The following is a 26,520-nucleotide window of genomic DNA, read 5'->3' on the forward strand; positions in this document are numbered from 1 at the left end:
AAGAACTAACTGAATTTAAGAACCTACTTAGCTATGAGTAAAATGCTTCTTAAATATTTAATGATTTGTTTTTGAAACTCACATCACATAGAATATACATAAATATGTACTAGCAACAACGCCAATAAACGAACATGCGAGTAAGATCGCCTGACTTTCGGCCGCACACATTGCAATAGGTCAATCAGAGTTGACTACAAAGATATATAGTTAATTATCATAAGATTATTTATAGGACTTGGTATTTCCACTGTTACAATATAACACTTTGCTATGTATATAAAAAAATATAGTCTTCAAGTATACATATATATGCACATGATCCGGATGTAGAAGGTAAAGTCTCATGAAGAAATATAACTACCTCCTCTGAATCCAAATTTGTTTATGCATCAATATTTGTTTTAAAGCCAAATTTGAAGAGGGCATAGATCAGTTATGTAAATTTGGTTACTCCGATACTAGCGTCACATGATATTATACACAATACTAAAAATGCCTTGAATATAAAATTCTAATGAACAATACAATACACATTCATGTGTATGAGCTTCATCTCATTCTAATTAGGTTTTGGGTTTAATATGGGTAATCAGTCAACATTCTAACCAATGTTTTAAAAATCGTTTTTTTAACCGTATCATGTCAGGCTTATACATGGTATAACCAGTTTTACCGGATGGTTCAACTTGGCTGACTAATTAACCTTATTATTTCATAAAAACACAAATCGAAACTAAACAAATGCCTTGTTAATGATCGACCAAAATAATTTATATTAACTCCTTCGACTTTAAAGATCAAACTTTGACCCTAGCTAGTTTGGGCCGGTATCACAGTTCATTAATTGAGGTGCGTGTGTACCCACAGCCCACAGATCCCACAGGCCCAATACGTTTATTATACTTAAGCAACTTAACCCACAACATGATTTTTCTTTTATTAGCAGCCCGCTAGTGAACAATAAATATTCAATTGTAATCAACTATCAAAAACATCAACATCGGATTAATTTTTTGTTGCTAAAAAAACATGTTTTAAACCAGCTTCAATCCTATTTTTTATTATATCCTTTAATTCTTAATTTTTAATTAAAAAAAGTAAGTGGAATTGATAGAATGTGTAGTATTGGGTGGCAGTACTCCCCTCCAAACTTTTAGTAGGTTTAGTCATCGCTATAGTATAAAATCAAATAAGTTTCAGAAACTTGTTATCTGTATCTGCCTATCGATATAGAAAGTAGGGACGAGCTTGATATCCAGACCCCTCTTTGAAGATATTGGTGAAATGGAGGCCTAGACACGGAAATAGAGTACCATGCGAAGAAATGGAGGCCTGGACGTAGAAATGAGGCCAAAACCCATAAATGGAATCCAAATGAAGAAATAGAGTCCAAAAATTAAGAAATGGAGGCCCAAACACAGAATTGAAGCCAAAACGCATAAATGGAATCCAAAATGAAGAAACGGAGTCCAAAAATGAAGAAATGGAGGCCCGGACGAAGAATTGGAGTTCCAAATGTAGAAACAAGGCCAAAACGCATAAAAATGAAGAAATGGAGTCCAAAAATGAAGAAATGTAGGCCCATGCGAAGAATTGAAGTTCCAGATATAGAAATGAGACCAAAACGCGTAAATGAATGTCAAAACACATAAATGAAAACCAAAATAAAAAAATGGAGTCCAAAAATGAAGAAATTGATGCCCAAATGGAATCCATATATATCATCACAACACATGAGGTCTTCTACTAGTTAATGTTGATATTCGGTATACTAGGATTAAAAAAAACATTAAATTTTTACATCTAAGCATGTGGAAACTTTGCAAGTGTTTATAACAAACTACTCATACTTGTGAAGAAATATACTAAATCTCCACACTTAACATAAGTATATGCCTAATTACTTATAAATTCAGATTTGATCATTTTATAGTTTTCATATGCATTTCATTTACTTTATTTATTTTTTCTTTAGGGGTGATCTGAATTTACTAAAACCCAACAAACTATTATAAAGCTATAAAATAATATTTTCAGCATTTTAATTAATGTTTGTCCAAGAATATGGCTCCAAGTCTCAAAAGAATTTATTCATCCTTCGTTAGAATGCTCACAACATTCAATAGCAAAAAAAAGAGGTGATTGCACTTTAGTCTTTATTCACATGTATGTATGTGATCTTGGAATACTTTTACCCAAAATCTACTATTGTCTCCTAAGTGAAAGTTGGCTTGATTTTGTTGTAAATCTTCAACTTACTTGGTGAATAACATAAACATCATTGTTACAAAATCCTAACATGACTCGTTGACAAGAATTACTACTTATCTATGCTTGATCATAAGCATCATTGTTTACGAAAACCTAACAGACAAGAATTACTACTGATCTATGCTTGATTAAACTGCTCTAACTCTAGGCATAAAACCAGTGGTGAAGTTTTGACTAAATCCATAAGAGTGGTAAAAAGTCATGGGCCTAATATTCAAGGATGACCGAACTCAATACCTATAAATATTTTCAGACGAAATCGTGAAATGTACACTACCAATCGAATAGTAGTGGTTTTAAAAAAGAAAAGCTTATATGTTTCATAATATGTATATACACATACGTACAAACATGTTGAGGTGCACAAAAAACCAAAAATAAAAACCCGGAACCGGTTTTTTTAATACTCGAATCCGTACCTGACCCTACCCGTAGGGTACGGATAGGGTATGCATTTCGGTAGAAAAACTCGAACCCGAACCGAACCCGATTTGTACCCGGTAATACCCGAAAACCCGTACCGGTTTCATACCCGGAACCGGGTTTTTCCGATACACGAAATCGGGTATTTCAAATACCCGTAAAATACCTCTTAAAAGTGCAACTTTTAAAAAATCCAATTTATACCCGGAAAAAAGCCCCCAAAAACCGGAAAATAAGGTTTTTTTCAATACCCGAATATAGGGTATTCAAATACCCGATTCTATACACGACCCGAACCCCAATGCATAGGGTATGGTTTTTAGAGACAATACCCGGACCCGAACCCGACCCGGGTTTACCAATACCTGATTTTCCAATACACGTCATACCCAAACCTGGTTCCATACCTGAACCCGAGTATTTGAAAAACCCTACAAGCATGTATGCTTGACCCGTTTTTTACCTCTACAAGCATGTATGCATACATATATATGCATGCATATATTGACATGGACATAGTAGGTTGTTGCCATACTTTGACCAACATCTTTTTTACTAATAAATAACTAACTCGAGTGTCTTATGGGATCTTACTAGGATATCACCTATTCCATATTGTGCATAATCAATTTCTTATTTCATTTAGGTACAATGCTTTTGTGCTTTGTTTTTTTTTCTCTTCTGTTATTGTTTGTTTAAATAAGTCAAATTAGATACATAGCCACATGATAGGTGTAACCAAATCTCTTTTATTTAAAGTTTTCGGTTCATGTTGACATCTCTTTTGACTTATTATATAAAATATTCCTATTATAATTCGTACTTTCAACTAGTTGGAACAATACCTTCTTCTAGCAAGGTTAAAACAAAAATATTATAGTAAAACCATCTAAAATAATAAATTTTAACAATAGTATAAAGTACTGATTAATATAAATTAAACTAGAAATAGTAATTCCATGAGAATGTCGATCATGTATAGCTAATGAGCTTTATCTCAACTGGTATTGGAGGAAAAGTGAATAATTGAGCTGGTAAGGTCTCAAGTTTGAATCCGATCACACTCGGGTTTTACGGCCGTGGGTTTTCCCGGAACAGGAGATGATAGGATTGGGCTATACAGCAATGTCTATGATTATGATCGTATTTGATCATTATATGTCATAATAGATTACACAAGATAACGGACTTTATTTGCTGCTCTTTATAAAAATATATATATCGTTTTCATAAAAATAACCACTCGCCCCAATATTTAATAGCAAGCATTGCCACATGCCCACATGTAGTTATAGGTGGGGACACCACTTTGCACTTTGAATTATTGTTTGTTTGTATATTTGGCTATTGTAATATTGATATCTCGTAATTTGTTGCATTGTATCTAGCCCATCTTGTTGTAAGTTAGTGTTCTAGATGTATGTGACACACGGGAACGTGTCTCCCGAGTATGGTTGTAAGTTAGATTCTCGACGAACTCTTTTATCTGGGTGAAGAACGGGGCGATATTTAATCTTTTAGAATGAATGGACAGTTGGTTTTCAATTTTTACTCTCTTGTACATAAAAAGTCTAGCTACTTGCTAGTGCATGTAGTATAACTTCAGGGTATATATAGGTTAAAAATCTTATAAAGTACGTTTTTTAGTAAGTTGCATCGTATTTTCAATTATACAAGCTATATAACCGAAATATATTATTTTTTTCGTGGCAATACCAAGTAACATTAGCATTGGTGTCCTTGTAGATTTATTTAAGGTTTGGAGAATAGATTGGCTTTAAAATGGGAAAAGTCTACACGTGTAGGGTAACACATAATGTGTGGAACTACTTGTACGTTTCGCACTTATGTGGAGAGTTAAGGACATACTAGACGAAAGATGTTTCAATGCTAAGTAATGTGTAGGCCATTATCCCCATTGTTGCGTTGAGAGGGCAAAAGAATAAAATGGCGTGATTTAAATGTGTAGACATGTGTCACGCGTGTTAAACCTACATAAATTTAGAACAAGTTTGTTTGGTGTAACAAATATTCAAATAGACTTGATGTCGCACGTGTCACGATCAAAACTTATGATTGTGCTTTGTGTCACTTTGAAGCTTATGCAAATATAATTATGCATGACAATTAAGATATTTTAAACATAAATAAGTTGAAATAATTTTGATCATTCAAACATAGTATTTGAGTAAAGTTGATACTGAATTGGTACCGACAATACCTAATTCAATAATAGTTCAGCACATATATATGCCCATTTGCTCATCCCCAAGCTAGGGTATTGTTAAAAGTTTAAATAACACATTGTAATGCATTGGAAGTTATATTTTCCCAAAATAAATAAAAATCTTTAAAGAAATGCATATAAATTAACTGATTATCTAACTAATAAAGTTTCTATGAAGTTAGACAAAATAAAAGTAACTAAATAATATAAGAAAAATGGAAAAGAAAAGAACAGTGACCAAACTACAGTTTATCGTTTAATGATAAGCGTAAAAGAGTCATTTTTACAAACTTTTAATTGAAAATCTAAAGTCAGAGAGTGATAAAGACCAAGCGCATGATAAATCTTAAACGTAATGTTGATTCGTAAAACTAATAAAGGTTAAAGAAAAATACTTACTATAGGTTTTTTATATACCTAAAAGACGAAAACTAATTTTATTTGAAAATGACAAAAGGTTTATCGAGTCGTTGTATTCGTTGGGATGCCTCACAAGTCACAAAGAGTACAATATATGAAATCAGTCAACATTCTAACACTAAAAAGTTTCACTGCTTATATTCTCGAGAGAATAAAACAAATGTAATAAACAAATTAGTTCCTAAGTGTGACCACCTATTTCTTTAGCACAGTATTCAAGGGACCAATTTTATGTTTGAGGATTAAGGTTAATATTTTTATATATGAGCCCCTAGTTTTTATCCCTCGTATTATGAGGAAAATGGAAAAGAAAAGAACAGTGACCAAACTACAGTTTATCGTTTAATGATAAGCGTAAAAGAGTCATTTTTACAAACTTTTAATTGAAAATCTAAAGTCAGAGAGTGATAAAGACCAAGCGCATGATAAATCTTAAACGTAATGTTGATTCGTAAAACTAATAAAGGTTAAAGAAAAATACTTACTATAGGTTTTTTATATACCTAAAAGACGAAAACTAATTTTATTTGAAAATGACAAAAGGTTTATCGAGTCGTTGTATTCGTTGGGATGCCTCACAAGTCACAAAGAGTACAATATATGAAATCAGTCAACATTCTAACACTAAAAAGTTTCACTGCTTATATTCTCGAGAGAATAAAACAAATGTAATAAACAAATTAGTTCCTAAGTGTGACCACCTATTTCTTTAGTACAGTATTCAAGGGACCAATTTTATGTTTGAGGATTAAGGTTAATATTTTTATATATGAGCCACTAGTTTTTATCCCTCGTATTATGAGGGCTGTTTTATATTGTTTGTTCTAATATTTATTTATTTATTGAATTTATATTTTTTTAATTGTACAAAAGTTAATAATATACTTATGGTTTGATGATAAATTGTTTCACAAATAAATGAGATGTTATAACCCGATTTAAAAGTTATATGGTTTTGATGAGACCCAAGACCCGTTTATTGTTTTTACTATAAAATTGGTTTTTTAATTATAAATAATATTTATGAAAATTAATAATATACTTATGGTTTGATGAGACACGAGACCCGTTATATTTTTTTTACTATCAAATTGGTTTTTTAATTTAAATAATATCTATATCTTTTTTAAAATAAATAAGATATTAATTGTTATTATATCATATTTTATAGGATTTTTACATCAATAATTTGGTGAGAATAATTTTTAATTTAATGAGATGTTATAACCCGTTTAAGGAATATTTGGGTTTGGTAAGACCCATACTCATGAATTCGGGTCAAATGCATGAGAAGCCACAATTTAAAAATCAAGCAAATCTGGTGAATCCAAAAAAATGGGGAGCGACCACATCGCGACACGTAGAATTTTTATATCTTCGTTTATATATATTATAGATATTCATGTTAAACATTTTAAATTTAATTAATACATGAATCTAATACGATTAACACTCTTAATCCTATATTTTAACTTGTTGTCAACATGGTATGATTAACACTCCTAATACTGTCTAATATCACGCTCACGATTGCATGCGGTCAAGAAAAAGCTATCTCTAATCAACCCGTGAAGATTTTAGAGTTTATACTCAAGTCCAACACTTTCGTGACATATATGGTATATCAAGCTTTCTGATCAATGGTTTTTGATGATTGTAAAATTCTCCAGACGTACCCGGTACCCTAATTAGTTCAAGTCCCAGTCGATATATACACAAAACACGAACAAAACGAATAAGTATCATTTATTAATCTAGAAGATTTTGATTAGGTTATATAAACGATCACTCGGTACAAACATTAGAGATTGACTCGAACTCCTAATTATTAAATAATAAATAAAACCTCCATGTTTATCTGCTAATCTAATTAACAATCATAAATTTAAATATAACTCATGTAATTTATCCCTAATTCGCCTTAACAAATTAACCCAATTCCATAACTCGAAACCAACGCAACTAGGACCACCCCATTACTCGAGATCGGCCCCCAACACCCGCCTGATCATTGACTCGAGGACGAAAATAAATCCAACATTAGTTACTTCTTAAATTCAAGCTTGTAAGGTTAAACCAACGACACAATCCAACAAATATTTCTCTATTCTTTGAGTTAATGGCAAAAAGAGTCTAAGATCAATGATCTTTTTTTTTGTTGTTTTAAGGCTGTCGTTTATTAATTCAATTAGATAAGAGTCATAGAGATTCGTTTTGGTATTTAGTTCTTCATGTTTGTTTGTTTTTGTTTTATCATTTTCCAGATTCATAGTTGCAGGGGCAAAGCTACGTGGGGACCGGGGTGGTCCCGGCCGCTGCCGTTTTCTCCGTTGGTATGGTAAATTTCGCTATTTTTCTCGAAAATTTTTATAGGTATTAAGCGCGGTCACCCCGATGTATTTTTCCAAAATGCTACCGGTCACTGTTGATTTTGTTTTTTAAATATAACACCCCATTGTTTGGTTTTTTATCTAAAACCCCGCAATATTTATAAACAAAAGTTACAAAATAGTAGTCGAATAGTAAAAGATTTGTTTTTATAAATATTTTAGGTCTTTGCAATTCTTCTTCTAGGTATTCACCCTTTGGGATGAGATTCGTACCAGTGCCAGTGCCGATAACAAAATATTCAGTTCGATACCGGTATTGAATGTAAAATTTGAGATATACCGGTACGAAAACTCAAAACTTTGTATCTATTCGGTACCGACGGTACCAAATCTGTATCGATTTCGGTACCGGTATCAATACCGAATATTCTTATCCCTACTCACCCTTCCTCTTGCATCATAAATATTTTAGGTCTTTGTTGGTTAAAGAATTATTTTGTTTTTTTAATGTAAGAACAGTTGTTTGAATAAATAAAGAAAAATTATACATATAGATGTCATATTGTTTGATCCGACCCGACCCGAATCGAATCACTGACCCAACCCGAATCACTAACACGAACTAAATCGTCTACCAGAAAATTTTTTAGTCTGTGACTTCGGTCACCCCCGTGACTAAGCCCAAGCTTCGTCACTACATGGTTGGTTGTTTTATGTCTTTGTTGCTCTCGTTTTAGGTTTGCTTTGCTTTGTTCCTCCTGTTTTGCTTTTGTTGTCACTATATATGCTCCTAACCGCATGATGGTTTGAATTTCTATGTAATTATTGAAATTATGTCCAATAATGGACTCTTTATTATAATGTATTGTTATGTATAAGTTATTTTGTAACGTCCTAAATTTCGTATTTAATAAAAGAAAGTCGCGTTTAGTTATTGGGCCTGAATAATAAATTAGTATTTATAAAGATCATGGACTTGGACTAATTAAGATGGATTTAAGGGAATGGGCCTTAGATCCATGGGCTTTAAGGGATATAAGTACCCCTTAAACCATCCTAAAACCCTAACTATCATTTCCATCTTTCATAAATCTCTACACACTCAAAATACACACACACCCTACACCACTATATTCGGCCGTGAGCTAGGGGAGAGGAACGAAGCCAAGCGAGCACTAGTTGGTGATTAGATCTTTAGCATACAAGATAAACACAAGGTCTAGAGTTCATAATCAAGCCAAACGAAACCAAACGAACCCGTTAAGGTATGTTTTGATCCTAAAGATTACGTTTTTATAGACGTTTAGTCTTGAAACTTAGAACGATTATAGATCGGATATAAATGAAACGTAAAGTTGCGAACTTGATGCTAAAAACGAACTCGTTAGACCTGTGAATATGTGCGGCTCGTGTAAAATGAATCCTAGATCTAGTATTAAACGTTTAAGCCTTAAAGTTTCATGCTTTATGCTATTACGGGTCAAGTTTTATCCGAAAATGAACATGAGAATGTTTACGGGTTTGGTTAAACTCGCATTCAAGGATTTCGCGATGAAACAATTATGATTAAGGGGTTTTAGAGCGAATAGTAACCCCTGCTGAGCAACTTCGCCTTCAAGCTAAGTTCGCCACTGCTAAACTTCGCCACCTTAAGTTCGCTAAGGTATAAGTTCGTCTGTTACCAAGTTCGCCCATGATAACTTCGCCTGGCATATGTTCGCTTAGGGTTAACTTCGCTGATCACTAATTTCGCCTATGCTTAAGTTCGCTAACGATATATTCGTTTAAAATTAAGTTTGCCAAAAGTCAAGTTCGCTGGCTAACTTCGCTTGATGTTAAGTTCGCTACAAACAAGTTCGCCTACCTTATCAACTTCGCTGAACCATATGTTCGCTGGACTCTAAGTTCGCCGAGTCTTAAGTTCGCCGAACCTTAAGTTCGCTTAAGTTAAGTTCGCTTAACATGCATTTTAAGGTAACGAATCGGGCTAACGAATGAGTAGGTGAATAAAATAGTAACTTAAAATCTTAATAGGAAATGCGTTAAGACAGTTAATGAAAATAAAATTTTTCCAAGCTGACCTGGCAGCTCGACCCCAGCCAGGGGCTCTGACCCTTGGACCCTGCTAGGGGCTACCGCCCCTAGACCCCGCTGCCCCCGGACCCCCGTTCGTTGTGGGTAGTAGCTAAGACTAGAAAGATGATATGAGTAGTGATAGTTAATTGATACGTGTACTTATTATACAGTCAGCCGTGCACAACTGAAGAAAGGGATTACGATTAACGGTGAACGTAACCGCATTCAAGTGAGTTTTTATCCCCATTTCTTTGTTATGTTTTCGGGGCTGTGTGCATACTCGATGTGATAGTTAATACACTTACCTTAACTGGTAAGTGTATGCCTTATATGGTTTATATGTTATGTATATATATCTTAAATGTGAATGAAAGCTTGTCGGCATATGAACGATCTTCGGATATTGCACGTGCTAACAAGGGATGTATGTTTATGATAAAGGAATGTGTACGATAGATATATGTACAGTATATGAATATGTATGAATGATTAAAGAAAGTATGCATGTTATGGTTATGTAAAGACAGTATGTACGAAGATGAAGAAAGAGGGACCAGACCCTAATAATATTTGAGATAGAGAAGGAGGGACCAGACCCTTTATAATATCTGAGATAGAGAAGTAAAAAGGGACCAGACCCTAATAATATCTGAGATAGACAAGAAAGAGACCAGACCCTAAAATATCTGAGATAGACAAAGGAAAGAGGGACCAGACCCTAATAATATCTGAGATAGAATGGACAGTAACTATATAGTATGAAAGTAATAAAGTATGAATGTACGTATGAAATAATGTAATGAAAGTAGTTATTAAAGTAATTATTATGTATCTTCGGATGCATGATTGAAGGTAAGTGTATGTAATGTATTATGCTTGATTAACTAGGACTCACTCAGCGTAGCTGACTTTTAGTATGCACGCAGGTGAGTAGGATGAGGCAGCTCGCTTGAGGGGACACGTGGCAGAAGAATAAGAGTCTGGCATCTGAAGACTTATGATGTTTTAATTTTAATTACTTTGCTTTCGAAAGACAAGTTGTTTGTAAGACAAGTTTTGGATTGTTATGAAATGTTTTATGAAAGCTTTTATGTTCCGCGTAAAGTTTTAATTAACTCAGATATTTGAACTGTGTTTATGAGTAAATCCAACATCCAAAGTAGGACTACCGGTAACGGGGTCTTACATATTTAAATGAATAAGTATCTAGTTACACAAAATATATACATTCGTTTACAACAAAAATATGTGCAAGTGCTGTTTAAAAATCACTCAATTGTTTAAATAAAGAATCTAGTTACGTATGTATCTATTTGCTTACAATTAAAATATGTGCAAGTATGAAAGTAAACCACTCAATTATTTTAATAAATAAGTTTCTAACTGCATAAGTCTCTATTAGCTAGTTACAACTAAAGTATGTGTAAGTATTGTTTAAATCACTCAATTATTTAATAAATATGTAATTTACTTTATCAACTGAAATGTGTTGGAATTAATTACTAAACTGTCTTTTAATTATATATGGCTTGTGGTGTAAAAAGGATCTTTAGACCACAAGTAAAGTAAGTTAAAGGGTTATATAGATAATTATCAAGTTTGGATTGATAATGATCTTAATTGATTTATTACAGTCATAGTTGAAATCTAAACGGATTTATGTTTAGGGTTAAAATAGTTAAATTTTTAAATGAGTTTATTTGATTATGATCTGATTTGTGGGTAAATAAGCATAATTATGTATTGAGTAATTGAATTTAAATATTAAAAACATATAAATTTACTTGAAAAAATACATATATATTTATTTTGTTTTAAACTTTGGCCAATTGGGGTGATTAGTCACTTTTAGATTCACTCAAGTATATAAACAAATATCTAAGTATACAAGTATCAAGTAAAATATGTGTTAACTATTGTTCAAAATCAGTGAACTATTTAAATAACCAAGTGTATATATAATGTGTATGGATTAGATATAAATGGCTTTTATCGTGAAAAGTGTACAAATAACTAAAGTAATTATGTTAACACTAGTGTAAGACTGTGTGCTGTCAATGAATTCATTATCTGAATTCATCCAATAATATTGTACTATGCAGTGTTGACTGGATACTGATTAGAAACTCGTTGAAGCCACTGCTGAAGCCACCTAAGCCTGTTGTGGTTCAGGTGAATGGTGGCTTCAGCGAATTTTATGATTTTTTTTTTAAATTTGTAAACTAACTAATATTACATTAGAATAAAAATATTAAAAGCAACAAATAACACTAGTCTAGTACAAGATCATATGGAAGCCTAGCCCACAAATACTCGACCAACTCATGACGAAGGTTACCAAGGACTTCACGCCTCTTGATATATATGACGTTTTGGAGTTTTTCATCATTAGTGATTGTCGATTCGGGTCGTAAACCCAACTCGATCATGAAGAATAGGTGATTATCTTGTTAGCCTTTGTTGCCCTTGAAACCGTTCAACCAACAAATTAACTGTTATCCTCTCTGCTTCAAAAATAAGATCGCCTTACTTCGAAGAGTCGTATGAAGAAAATGAATTTTATTGTATTTTTTGGTCAATAATTGGGTGTATTGAAGAAAAAATAGTAAAACTGGTGAGGTTTTTTTGGTAATTTTGTTGATACGTAAAGTATGTGTATTTTTTTTATTAATATAGGAAGTTAATTTTTTTTTAATTAAAGCCCAAACGGTCAAATTGCACGCCCCCGTGCAATACCGACTCTTTAGCTAGATATCCAGCTCGCGACCTCCACTTGCGATGAGAAGTGGTGGTGGTGCGTTGTGGTGTGCGCCAGCCACTTGGTTCGTGGCCTCGGCTCGCACCAGCCGTTAGATGGCCACATCACTTAGCCTAAGTATTATTACTCTATAACTTCTGAACTAGAGTAATTATTATTACAATATGTTATTTTTATAACATAATTAGAGCAAGCATAGTGAGCACTTTCTCATCCCATATAGCACTCATAACACCCTGGACATCCATCCGTCGGGCCTCCATGTTGATTTGAGGTAGGGGCGCTTCCCACATAGCACCGGATAGGAGGAAGAATCTGGTCAATAATTAGTGGGATGACTTTAATTATGTTTTATTCAATGTATTTTATCTGCTCTACTTTTGTTAAAAAAAATTAATAATAATAATCAGGTGATGATTATAAGAGTTTCATCCACTACATACACCCTTTAGTTGTATAAATCCCTTTTGCATACTCTATCCACTACATGCGATCTTAATCTAGTTCAAATTATAGTTATCCTAGTTATTATATGTTTAGAATTTTAATTTTATTTCTAACGAATCCCACCACATATTTATTTATCGAAGTATTATTTGTTTAAAACAAACATATGAAATCACTCAATTATTTTAAAAAAATAATAATAAGCATCCAATCACATAAGCTCAACTAAAATATAAGCAAGTATTGTTTAATCAAAATCACTCAATTATTAAACAAATATTTAAACAAAAAAAATATGGTATAATTTTCATGTAGGGTTACCCTCTCCTTTTCATGTAATAGAAAACAACCTTATCTTGTGTTCATGTGTTCTTTTTTAAAACCTAAATTTCCTCCACTCCATCATACTTTATTATTCTTCTTTGTACCATTACTTCCACTCATGGCTACCAACCCTAATTCATTCCAAGATCTCCACCTCCAAATCCCACAACACTCTGATGACCATGATCAAGACACCACCACCACACCTGGCTCCGGTGACACCTCCGGCCGCCGTCCACGTGGCCGCCCTCCCGGTTCCAAGAACAAGCCAAAACCACCGGTTATTATTACTAGAGAAAGTGCCAACACTTTACGAGCTCATATTTTGGAAATAAGCAATGGATGTGATGTGTTTGAGTCAGTTGCTGATTATGCTAGGAAAAGACAACGTGGGATTTGTATAGTTAGTGGTACTGGGACAGTTAATAATGTTAGTTTAAGACAACCTGCGTCTTCTGGCTCTGTGTTGACACTTCATGGGCGGTTTGAGATATTATCTTTGTCGGGTTCGTTTTTACCGCCCCCTGCGCCGCCTGGGGCGACTAGTTTAACTATTTATTTAGCGGGTGGTCAAGGGCAAGTTGTAGGTGGAAATGTTATTGGTGCACTTGTGGCTTCGGGTCCGGTTATTGTTATCGCGGCTTCGTTTACGAATGTTGCGTATGAGAGGTTGCCGTTGGATGAGGACGAAGCGGCGGGTAGTGGTGGTGGGGATGGGGATGGTGGGGGGCATGCGTTTCCTGACCCGAGTTCTATGGGGTTGCCTTTTTTTAATTTACCGCTTAATATGCCAAATGTTCAGTTGCCAGTGGACGGTAGTGGTGGTTGGTCTGGTAACGCAATTACCAGACCGCCTTTCTGATAAGGGTGGATGCAGTGGGTGTGGGATGGAATTTAGTCATTGGCTATGCTGATCGTATTGAGATTATCGTAACCCTAATAAAAAGGTAAGATAAAACCTATGGATATCGTCATTCAACAATTGTCATTTACCAATATTTATGATCAAGACATGATCAACTTATTGGCATTTTATTAGGGTTTTCATTTGTTGAATTACCAATTTGTAGCTTTTAGTTTTTTTATATTTTGTGAATTATGATTTAAGATTAGATAAATTATCTTTGTTTGTGTATTTGTGAAACTATTATGAACTTTTTAAAAAGCAAAGATTAGCAAATTGCAACAAGTGGTAGGGTGAAATGGTGAATACTAAATTAATTAATCATCTTTATTGGGTTTGATGAGTCTTTTGATTATAATATAAAATAAAATGTTTAAAGATGGTCACATATTCATAACACGACAATATTTTATTCTAAATCAACGTGAATATTAAAGTATTTAATCTTCTTTATCGGTTGTTGGCATCAAACATAATATATTGTATTGATTGATTAGAGTTTAATCAATCAATTTTGACTTTTAACGTTAACAACAATATAGTTTTAGTATCTATAATCTATGCATACAATACCAAAATTCAAAGAATTAGTATATTATTATATTATTTTTACATAATTATGACAACCGTTATAGATTTGATGTTTGATTAGTGATTTTATGTACCGTTGGTTAAAAATATTATATCTAACATTTTGGACTATATAAATGCAAACCCCATTAACTAATGATGTCCTGACTAACTAGTCGGAGGTGGAAAGGTTTACTAACTTATGTGTGGTTCTTGTCCGAGAGGTCCCAATTCGATTCCCGACTCATGTGCATGTTCTAGAATATGAGCAACACCTTTGTAAAAGGGATTCGAATTTGGTTTATACGGATTGTATGCTGGTGGTAAGTCTTTCAAAATCCCGACATCTAGTTGCACTTAGCCTCAAAATAATATATATATATATATATATATATATATATATATATATATATGTATATATGCCAACCCCATTCTAGGTTAGTAATTAGTTTGTTGCTGAATTCAATGGATAAACATGTTTATTTTGGGGATAATAATATTCTGGGCATGTGTAGATCTAGTCTTTTCCTGAATAGATACTCTGTCTTTTTATTTTTATATTTTAAAGGCTGAGTAAAGGTTAAATGCTTACAGTTTCCATTAAATGTGGTGAGTATATACATCACTATCTCCAATATCCGTTATGATTATAGGTGTAAACAAACCAAAAGTTGATCAACTTATTCATGAATAGTTTGATGGGAAACTCGTTTATATTCCTTCTTTAAATAAATAAATAAACAAGAAAAAGAAATTTTGTTTTATTAGTTAAACGAATAAACATGAACAAATGTCTCGTCCTTTAAATTGCGTTTGTGAACGTTCAGTAATATGTTCATGAACGTTCATTCATTTTCGTATGTCCTAGAACAAAATGAGAAGTAGCTAACCAACTTCTAGGAGACACATAATTGACTGCATTGATCTCGGTAACTACTTCACTCACGTAATTTAAAGAACCTAAAGGATTATAAGTCATATATTCTGCGGAACAATGTTCTTGCCAAGGTTGTATGTTTTTTTTCAGCCGACTCAAGTCCACCCCATTTGGACCCCTTAGAGGTTCTAACCAAGGAGCACGCAAATCCCAAAAACGCATAGTTTCTCCTCCAAAAATGACTTTTCGGTCGGGGAACGCATTAAATATTTACCTAAACCGGTAGGCCCTTGAGCGGATCCCACGTTAGCTCCAAGACGTTGGTCTTTAACTAGAAAAGTAAATGCTTGAGCTTGAGAAGCTTGTATATGTTGTTCATTAAAGTTTTGTGTACATTTATTTATTTTATCTAAACATTTTATATTATTAAATATATTACCCTCGAACATAAAATATGAGGTTATATTCTCACCTTGTTTTTGCAATGTTTCCATTTTCTTCCTCATTATATACATTGATGGATACATCGACTTCAATATCTAGGCTCCGTCAATTTTATTTGTGTTTGTAAACCGTTCGTGAACACGTTCATTTTCTTAATGAACGAACACGAACATAAAATATTGTTCGGTAAGAATTTTGAACAGTTCGTAACCACATTATTTCCTTAATGAATGGACATGAAATAGGCCTTATTCGTATTCGTTTGGCTAATAGCTCGACATAATTTTTAATTTTATGTGATGTTAACTCAAGCTCGGCTCAAAAGCTAGAAAGAGAGTCAAGATGGTCACCGGTTATGCTTGAAAAGATTGAATGTTATATAAACATAAGCTGGAAAAGCTTGAATATTATATATTTTTCACTGAACGGCTTGAGTATAATTATATACATAAAGTATTATTGCTAAGTGTACTAATATTAAAAATATGTACAAAATATTTATGATAAGAAGACAAAATATAAGTAGCACACTAGCACTACTAAATGAATGGTTATTACTTACTAGTTATTAGCAACAGCTAGTTATTGATGGTTAAATCTCGTCAGTAATTACCAACAAATCAGTTATTTTTGTTTGTTTTGTTCGGAACCCGATAATCCTTCGGTAATCCGTCAGTAACCGAGGCTTGAAATTCTAATAAGATTACTACTCATGCTTGTAACTATTTGTTAGAGTGAGACGTACTCATTGTTGGTAAACCGTCAGTAATAGTGTGATTTTCACTAGAGAAGAATTCTTGGGCATCGGAGGATACTTGCTGGCCACTAGTGAGATCCATTGTATGTGCGTGGTCTGTGCGATGCACAAAAGATGTCAAGAATTTCTTTTATGAAAAAACAAACATCACCTTAGCCATTACTAATTCCCATAATAATGTTCCTTGGTAAGTCACGTGGCATGGAAGTATTACTGACGGAGTATCACCGATAGATTCACTACTACACAAACAGGCATTTGCCACGGATTTTTGCTATGGGAAAAAATGGTAGCAATTTTGCTACGAACTAGCTACGGTTTTGCTAGAGAAAAATTTTGCTACAATTTTGCTACGAATAATCCATAGCAAAAAACAATTCGTAGTGAAATCCGTAGCAAACTAGGGAAAATAATAGCAAACTTGAGATAAAACGTATCATAAACATAATTTTAGAAATTGGTAGCAAAATCCGTAGCAAAACAAGTAGCGAAAAAAAATAATTTTATACTAATTTTCCAAAATCTATAGCAAGTTTGTAGCAAATAATATAGAGCTTTGTAAACAACGCTATTGGCAAACTTGTTTTAATTTGGCTTATCTTCAAATAAGATCTTCAGATACCATATTAAACACATAGGACTGGAAAATTCAAAATATGTATATCACTAGAGGTGGCAAATGGGTTGGGTTGGATCGAACGAGTCATGAGTTGAAACGAATAATGGGTCAAAACGAGTTTGAGTCAGAATGAGTTTGGGTCAGAACATGTCAATTAAAAAAAAGGTTGTTTTGGTTTGGGTTGGAGTAGGTTAGGGTTGGACCGGGTTTTGAGTTTTTTTTTTTATTTTTTATTTTTTTAATGAGAATAACGCAGAAACATTTTAGTTTTTTTGTTTTTTTATTTATATTTTAAGTTATGATTTTTTTATTATTATTTTTTTGAATTTTTTAGGGGTTTTCTATTAAGATAACCCTCTAAAAAATATTCAAAAATAACAATAAAAAATTATAACTCAAAATATAAATCATAAACAAAACCAGTAAAAACACAAAAATATTCTACGATGTCCCCGTTCCATAAAAAAAATAAAAAAACTCACCGAGAATCGACGAAAATGAAACAAAAAGTTAAAACCGGACCACATCAATCGAAATCGAAAAAATCAATTAAAACGAAATTAAAAGAATTCAAATCGAAAAAAACGAAACTGAAAAATCAGACAAAAACGAGCCGGGAATCGACCAAAAAGAAACCAAAACTCAACTCGTTAATACATTTTTTTATGAATGTAGGTTATCAATTGCCCGTGAAAAGAAAATTTGAGAGATATAGCACAAGGGCCTCTCGCTTATGTTCAATCACACAAGGGCTATTTGGTTAATGGTTATAAGTTTCACACACAAATATCTTATAATAGGCGGGTCACCCAAAATTCTGGTGTGTATGTGAAAAGGGCTTCTTATGACGAAAATGAAAGTGACTACTACGGTTTGTTAGATGAAATCCTAGAGGTGGAGTACCACAATAAGCTAGGAAGTTGTGTTGTTGTTTTATTTAAATGCACATGGTTTGATCCCGTGAAGGGTGTAAGGGTGGACCCAAAGACTAATATGGTTGATGTTAAACCCAAAGCAGTAGGATGTGTTGGCGATCCATTTATCCTAGCATCACAAGCACGACAAGTGTATTATACACCATATCCTTCAAAGGAAAAGGAGACTGGTGGGCTGTTGTGAAGAGGACGCCAGGGGGTTTATGCACTAGCCGAAGATGCTAGTGAAGTAGGTGATGAGGATGATGAAGACGAAGACAATTTCTTTCAAGAAAATGAAAGGTTAGTATGTATATCAACTGATGATTTGCTCCCTATTAATCATGTACAACGAAATACAATAGAAAAAGTTTGAGGATATAAGTGATAATAATAATAATATATGTGTTTATGTTGCAGAAATATGGCTCATGACTCAACATTAGGCGTCAGGATTAAAGGAAAGCATGGCAAATTTGAACGAGATAAAGTAGAGAAGCATTTAACGTTTTATAAAATGATTAAGATATGGGTATATGTTGGTATAAAAACCAGATTTGAATATTAATTATGTTAGCGTTTGATATTTTGGATGTTTATTGTGCTACATTTGATAGCTTGGATCTTTATTATGTTACATTTAATGTACCTATCATAGAACCAGATGTTCAACTTGTAAAACTTATAATAATTAAAATGAAATATTTTATATTAGCGTGAGCTTATTTTCAAAACAATAATAGTTAAATATTAAAGATAACCTCAAAATGAATTATGGTGGGTACTGGCTCTACGGGTCTAATATATTTTCTAATATTAAATAACTTATTTTTTTTCAAAACATAAACATTAAATTGAATATTTTAATTCAAAAGGATAACCATCAAACAAGATAGGAATTTCTTTATGAGCTTTTCCAATAACGGTGAGTCTGGTGACCGCCAAACAAAAAATATTTACTAGTGGTAAAAGCCGCTCAAATTGTATTTAGCCCGCTCATTTCTTCCCTAATAAAAGACCTAACCGCCCATTCTTCCTCTTGAATCACTCCTTAATCCTCCCACCACACACACAATCAATGATGATGAAGCTCTAACCTAGCCATAGTCGAACAAAGCAGATTCTTCTCCTCGATTGGACTTATTGGACCCTAATCGGACTCCCCATTTAAAGGTAATTTCACTCATCTTTTTATCATTTAATTGTATATGTTTTTAATATATGTTTATTCTAAAGTGGAAGAATCATTTGCGTTTGGAACAATTGCCGACTTCATCTTCATGCTTTTTTGTAGAATTGGAATTATTTTTAGTTGTTATTATGTTTAATAGAATATATGGTTTCATGGTTATGCTCAATAATGTTCCATAGAGATATTAACTATACTAAATCTTTTCATGGTTATGCCATTGGTTATTGATAAAGTTTGGTTTTTTATTATTAGGTGTATTTGTTGTAGCCATATTATTAAATTGATTATTGAAGAAACACCAGTCGAACCCCGACAGATTACGAGTAACCTGAGGGTTAGATAGACGTTTCCCACGAGGGGTTAATTCCGGCAAGATGGTTCTTCCGATAACCTGCAAAACAGACACCGTGAGCTCGTCACTAAGAAAGGGGGGGGTTCCTCCTTGTGACCACCCTCCGGCGTGAGAATCAGTCTATATTACTCTTTGAATATAAAAGTATATTATTAATACTAGAGCAGTTATCAGGTAAATTATACAAGATATTAGATGATGAAATGATAATACCATTTGATGTCTTTTATAGCCGAAGGTGGGTTTCCAAGGAGGTTTAGCCGGCCTACTACTCTGCCAACTGTGGCCTACACACGTGCTCTGCTGGTAATTGGTGGATAGGCAGCGGCTGACAGTGACCAGGCGTGCTGTTCATTTTTCCTTTTCCACCAACTACAGGCTAGGCACGTGACGATGCTCCTATTTGCTCTTTCCACCTCACCATTACCCTGCGGGTGTGCCACTGAGGTAAAGGTATGGGTGATTTGAAGTTCTTTAAGCCACCGTTGTAGGTTCTTGTCAGCAAAGTTGGTGCCGTTATCGCTCACCAAGTTTTGTGGAAGCCCGAAACGACAGATGATAAACTCCCAAATAAATTTTTTGATATGTTTCGCCGTCGTTTGGGCTAAGGGTTTTGCCTCTATCCACTTGGTGAAGTAATCGATGGCCACCACTAGGAATTGAACGTTTCCTGCTGCTGTAGGGAATGGGCATGTCACATCGATGGCCCACTTCTGAAATGGCCATGAAGAGGTGACTGGAACAAGATCATTCTTCGGGCGATGCGTGTTAGGTGCGTAGAGCTGACAAGATCTGCACCTTCTGATGTATGCCAGCGCATCCGTATGCATCCCCGGCCAAAAGTATCCCGCGTTGTTCAGTTTGGCTACAACTGCGCGTGGACCTGCATGTATCCCGCAGATGCCTTCGTGTACCTCCCTTAGGAGGTAGTTAGCATCTTGGTCGTCAACACATCTTAGGAGGGGGCCAAGAAAGTTACGTCTGTAAAGTATGTCATCGATGAGTTGATAATTCAGTGCTTTACAGCGTAGTTTTCTCGCCTGTGCTTTTGACTCTGGCAGTATACCCGCCGCAAGGTAATTTATTATTGGTGTCATCCATGTTTCTGTGCCGGTTTGGATGACACATACCTCTTTGTGCGGGACTAATGGTGCGCCAAGGAGTTCGATGCGGATATCTTTTCCCAGATGGGTGAAAGCCAGTGATGCGAGCTTACTTAACGCGTCTGCAGACTTGGATGACACATACCTGTTTCTGTGCCGGTTTGGATGACACATACCTCTTTGTGCGGGACTGATGGTGCGCCAAGGAGTTCGATGCGGATATCTTTTCCCAGATGGGTGAAAGCCAGTGATGCGAGCTTACTTAACGCGTCTGCAGACTTGTTTTCGCTACACTTGACGTGTATGACTTTACAACTGTTAAAATCGCGCATGAGGGTTTTTGCTTGAGCGAGGTACAGGGCCATTGTGTCGTTCACTGCCGTATACGTCCCGTTAATCTGATTGGCGACTAGCATGGAATCTACATGGGCTTCCAAGTTTTTCACTCCCATCTTACGCGCAATCCTTAACCCGGCCAAAAATGCCTCATATTCAGCTTCATTATACGGGCTTGGGAAGTCTAACCGAATAGCATAAGTGTACTCTTGGCCTGTTGAGTTGGTCAGCTTTAACCCTGCGCCTGAGCCCTCGCTGCTGGACGCTCCATCAGTGTAAAGTCGCCAGACCTCGTCGATGTCTTGTGCTGGAGAGGGCTGAGCCTCGTCCTGGCACTCCTTCTCTCGCGATGCGGGGACCTCGGCAATAAAGTCTGCCAAGACCTGGCCTTTTATGGCTGGTCGTGGCTTGTATTTTATTGCATATTCCCCCAATTCTATTGCCCACTTGGCTAGGCGTCCCGACAGTTCGGGTTTGCCCAAAACGTTTGCAAGTTTATAGTTGGTGAGAATAGTAATTGGGTGACCTTGGAAATATCGTCTTAGCCTGCGTGAAGCCTGCACCAGCGCTAAGACTAATTTCTCCAGGGTAGAATACCGAGTTTCAGCGTCCGTTAGGAGGCGGCTAACATAGTAGATTGGCATCTGGATGCCTTTTCGCTCGACTAACAGGACGGCTCCGGTCGCTCTGTCTGTTGCGGAGAGGTATAGGATTAACTCCTCTCCCGCTTCCGGTGCTGTGAGCGTTGGAAGTTCGATCAAGCGTGACCGAATTTCCTGAAAAGCTGCTTCCGCTTCTGGTGTCCAGCGGAAGTGCATTTTCTTTAAACAGTTTCTCAGGGTCGACACGAACGGGAACGCCCTTTCCGCATGATTTGCCAAGAAGCGGTTAAGCGCAACTAGGCGTCCGTTCAGTGTCTGAGCTTGCTTGATGGTAGTAGGTGATTCCATTTTGACAATGGCCTCGACCTTTTCAGGGTTCGCTCTGAAGCCATCTTTTGTAACGATGACTCCTAAGAACTTCCCTTCTTCCATCCCGAAAGAACATTTGCTCGGGTTAAGCTTCATGTTTATCCTCCTAAGAGTGTTGAATGTTTCTTCGATGTCTTTCAACATCGCTTCCGGGTCAAGACTTTTGATGACCAGATCATCCATGTATACTTCCAGGTTCCTTCCGATTTGGGCGTGAAACTCTTTGTCCATTAGGCGTTGATATGTGGACCCGGCATTCTTAAGTCCGAATGGCATCATTTGATAACAGAATGTGCCATCGGGCGTCCGAAATGCGGTCTTATCTTGATCGTCAACGGCCATGTGGATTTGATGGTATCCTTTATACGCATCAAGGAAGCATTTAAGGCGAAAAGGTGCTAACGAATCTACCTTGAGATCAATTTCGGGTAATGGGTAACAATCTTTGGGGCATGCTTTGTTCAGATCTTTGAAATCTATACACATGCGCCATTGTTTGTTAGCCTTCGGTACCATAACGGGATTTGCAACCCAAGTTTGATATCTGCTAACGCGTACGATGCCTGCGTCAAGGAGTTCCTTGACTTGGGTTCTACACGCGTTAGCTTGCTCTGCCCCCATTACTCTACGCTTTTGTATGACCGGCGTAAAAGCCGGGTCACATTTGAGCTTATGCTCCGCTTTATCTCGAGGTACACCAGTCATATCTGCTGGTTTCCATGCGAAGATATCAGCGTTCTTCTGTAGTAAGCGCTTGAGTAATGTGCGTGCGGGGTCAGTGATTGTTGGGCCAATGGTGACCGCCTGATCGGGGTATTTGCCATTGAAAGCCCATTCTTCTGGTTCGGTGAATGTGCGTTTGGCCATTTTTGGTTTGGGGTTGGAAGAAACAGATGCGATACATACCTGGGGAACGCCGGTGATCATTGCTACACCTGCCGCTGTTGGCCATCCCATCATGCCATGGACCGAAGATACAACGGCATTGAACCTTGCCATCCCATCTCTTCCGAAGAGGATGTCATATGTGTGATGTGGCTTTCTCATGACAACGAAATCCACATCTTCTGTGCGTGAGCGGTTCCCATCCGTAAGAGTGACGGGGAAAGATAAGATACCCAGGGGGTGTTCGTGCTGCCATCGAATCCTTCCATCGAGGCGTAGACCGTTTCTAACCGCCCCTTGTCTTCCTCATCTAGCTTGTCAAAGAACTGTCTGTACATAACCGTTGATGAAGCGCCGTTGTCAACGAGAGTGCGGGAAGTGATGTAATGCCCCAGCTGGGTTTTGATGATGATAGGGCCCTCTTTGCTGGGTCCTCCTGGCACTCGTGGGAAACGTACCTCGGCCTCTTTCCATGCACACGGTTCTGTCGCTCGTCTCTTCCTACCCATGATGTTACCCTGGACCATGTGGATACTGATGTCAACTGCCTTTCGCCCGTTGTTTCTGTATCGGTTGTCATTCTTCCCTCCGTTCTTGATTGATGCCACCAGGTGTCGGAGTCTGCCATTCTTGACAAATGTTTCGATAACATCTTTCAAGGAGGAACACGTTTCAGTATTGTGGCCTTTTATGCCGTGGAAGTCACAATACTTGCTTTGATCTGCATCCGGATGTTGTCGGATCTTCGGAGCTCTTGGCCATGGGAGAGTCTCCGTGGTGAATACCTCCGTGACACTTTTAGTGAGCGGCGTCCACCTGGGGTGTTGATCCAACAGCTGTGTATTACCTCTTTCGCCTGCGAAGGAGCGAGAGCTAGATGAGGTGTCAAAGTTTACCCTTGACTGCCACATGTGTAGCTTCCTCCTTTTGTTCCGCTGGGCGGTTTGGACATTTTCTCTAGTTCTTTGCGTATAGAAGTCTGTAGTCTTGGGCAGATCTCTACCCAGTTGCTTCTCTGTTTCGGCAAAGCGCTTGGCTGCCGTCATGATGGCATCCCATGTGGATGGCATGCCATCTTTACCCGTCAACGTGCGGATAAGCTCTGGGTAATCCGCGCCTTGAATGAAAGCTGCGCGAACAAGGTCTTCGCTTATAACACCCAGACTCAGCTTCTTTGAGTTAAAGCGAGTAATAAAATCTAGCAAAGGCTCGTTTTTATCTCTAACGCAGTTGAGTATTGTCCATTGTTCTTCAGTATATTTCCTCTGTTGACTGAAGTGTTGGCTGAACTTGTGTTGAAAGTCCGCCCAATCAAAGATGTGGTGGACCGGTAGACGGTCAAACCACGCTCTTGCTGCTCCAACCAGTGTCATCTAGAACATGTAATACCACGTGGGCTCCGTCCAGTTACTGACGGTTGCCCCCGCTATGAATCTGTTCAGATGATCATCCGGGTCGGATATGCCGTCGTAGGTGCCAATGTTGGGCATCTGTTTGGCGCCTTTTGTGGCGATTGCTTCCGCAATGTCCCTTGCAAACTTGGAAGTTCCTGCGTTTGCAACCGTAGGTCTAAAGGTTTTGGAAAAGTCACGAGACTTTGCCTCCGCGTTCCTTTGTTCGAAAGGCTCTACGAAATTTCTTGTTTGGAGGTCTGTTCTCTTACGCTTCCCTTTCACCCTAAGGCGAGGGTTTGCGTCGGAATCAGATTCCTCCCAATCTTCATCCGAGGATTCGCATTCACTGCTCATGTTGAGCTGGTGTGTGCCTCCGAATTCGTAAGCCCGTTGGACGGAACGTAGGCGTTCGTCCAGCTCGGCTTGGAACTTTTTCTGACGTGCCTCCGCCCACGCCTTAACTTCAAGAGTTTGGTAGGGGAGCCTCGTTCGTTGTTTCTCTATCTGGGTATCAGTGAATCCCAGTGAACGATTATTTACTCCACTTGCCCCGGCTTGGGTAGCCGGGGTAGTGTTCGTAAAGTTTGTGTACTCGGTATCTCCCCCAGTAGCTGGGGTTGTGATAACCGGAGTCTCTTGGTTACTCGGTTTCGGGACCGGAGTATCCTTAACCATCTTTCCAGAAGTTTTGAAAAAACTGGAGAAAAATAAAGTTCTAGCTTTATGCACGGATGGCGCCAATGAAGAAACACCAGTCGAACCCCGACAGATTACGAGTAACCTGAGGGTTAGATAGACGTTTCCCACGAGGGGTTAATTCCGGCAAGATGGTTCTTCCGATAACCTGCAAAATAGACACCGTGAGCTCGTCACTAAGAAAGGGGGGGGTTCCTCCTTGTGACCACCCTCCGGCGTGAGAATCAGTCTATATTACTCTTTGAATATAAAAGTATATTATTAATACTAGAGCAGTTATCAGGTAAATTATACAAGATATTAGATGATGAAATGATAATACCATTTGATGTCTTTTATAGCCGAAGGTGGGTTTCCAAGGAGGTTTAGCCGGCCTACTACTCTGCCAACTGTGGCCTACACACGTGCTCTGCTGGTAATTGGTGGATAGGCAACGGCTGACAGTGACCAGGCATGCTGTTCACTTTTCCTTTTCCACCAACTACAGGCTAGGCACGTGGTATGGCAGGAGTTGGTGAGCAGGCGGCGGCTATTGGTCACAGTGCTGTGGCGTGTTGTCTGCCATGCTGCTGTCAGTGAGCTGTCGTATCGTTGGTCAGATCTTTTGTCCATACCTCGTCAGGTATCACACAAAAGATCCTCCATTATTATACGGACTAGCTCATTTAGGCGGGAGTTTTCCCCCTCCCGCCTTTATGCGGGAATGTTCCCGGCTTTGCTCATTCCTTCTTCAGGTGACTACTGAATTATTACGAGTCTGAGCCTTATGCGTGTAGCCATGCTGCGCGGGTGGCCAGTCCCTAATGGCGGGTATCCGTACCTGCGGGAACAGGCGGATACTTGGAAACCATAGGGAGGCATTTCCTGCGGGACCAGCTTGCGTACCGCATGTGAGGTCGTCACAACTCTGAGCGTGGTGGGTCCTGCGGGTTTGGTAGGTCGCGGCGCAGACGTCCCTATGGTGAAGTCTGCGGGTTCAACTGCGCAGACGTCCGTTTAAGGAGTCTTGCGTGTTCAACTGCGCAGACGTCTCCTTTTAAGGAAGTCTTGCGGGTCCTAACCACCTCTGCTGGGACCTACCTCTTCAATTATAGATAATTGATTTTTAAGTTTTAGATAAGTGATACCCAATATTCTAACTTTAAATTTGAAAGCAACCATATTTTTTAATCTTTTGAAGTTAAGATATAATTATTTGGAATGGTGGATGTAAAAAGACTTGATTTT

The 26,520-nt window shown here is 37.0% G+C and overlaps 1 pseudogene; it reads left to right on the top strand.

Annotated features, from left to right (window-relative positions):
* The first annotated feature begins 13,248 nt into the window (after positions 1-13,248).
* LOC143546924 (AT-hook motif nuclear-localized protein 23 pseudogene) lies at positions 13,249-14,330 on the top strand (annotated as a pseudogene).
* Positions 14,331-26,520: the final 12,190 nt, after the last annotated feature.

This window comes from Bidens hawaiensis, unplaced genomic scaffold (assembly GCF_021521415.1).
Source record: "Bidens hawaiensis isolate Kalapana, Puna unplaced genomic scaffold, B.hawaiensis_p1.1 tig00014518_1, whole genome shotgun sequence".
Classification (NCBI taxonomy): Eukaryota; Viridiplantae; Streptophyta; class Magnoliopsida; order Asterales; family Asteraceae; genus Bidens; species Bidens hawaiensis.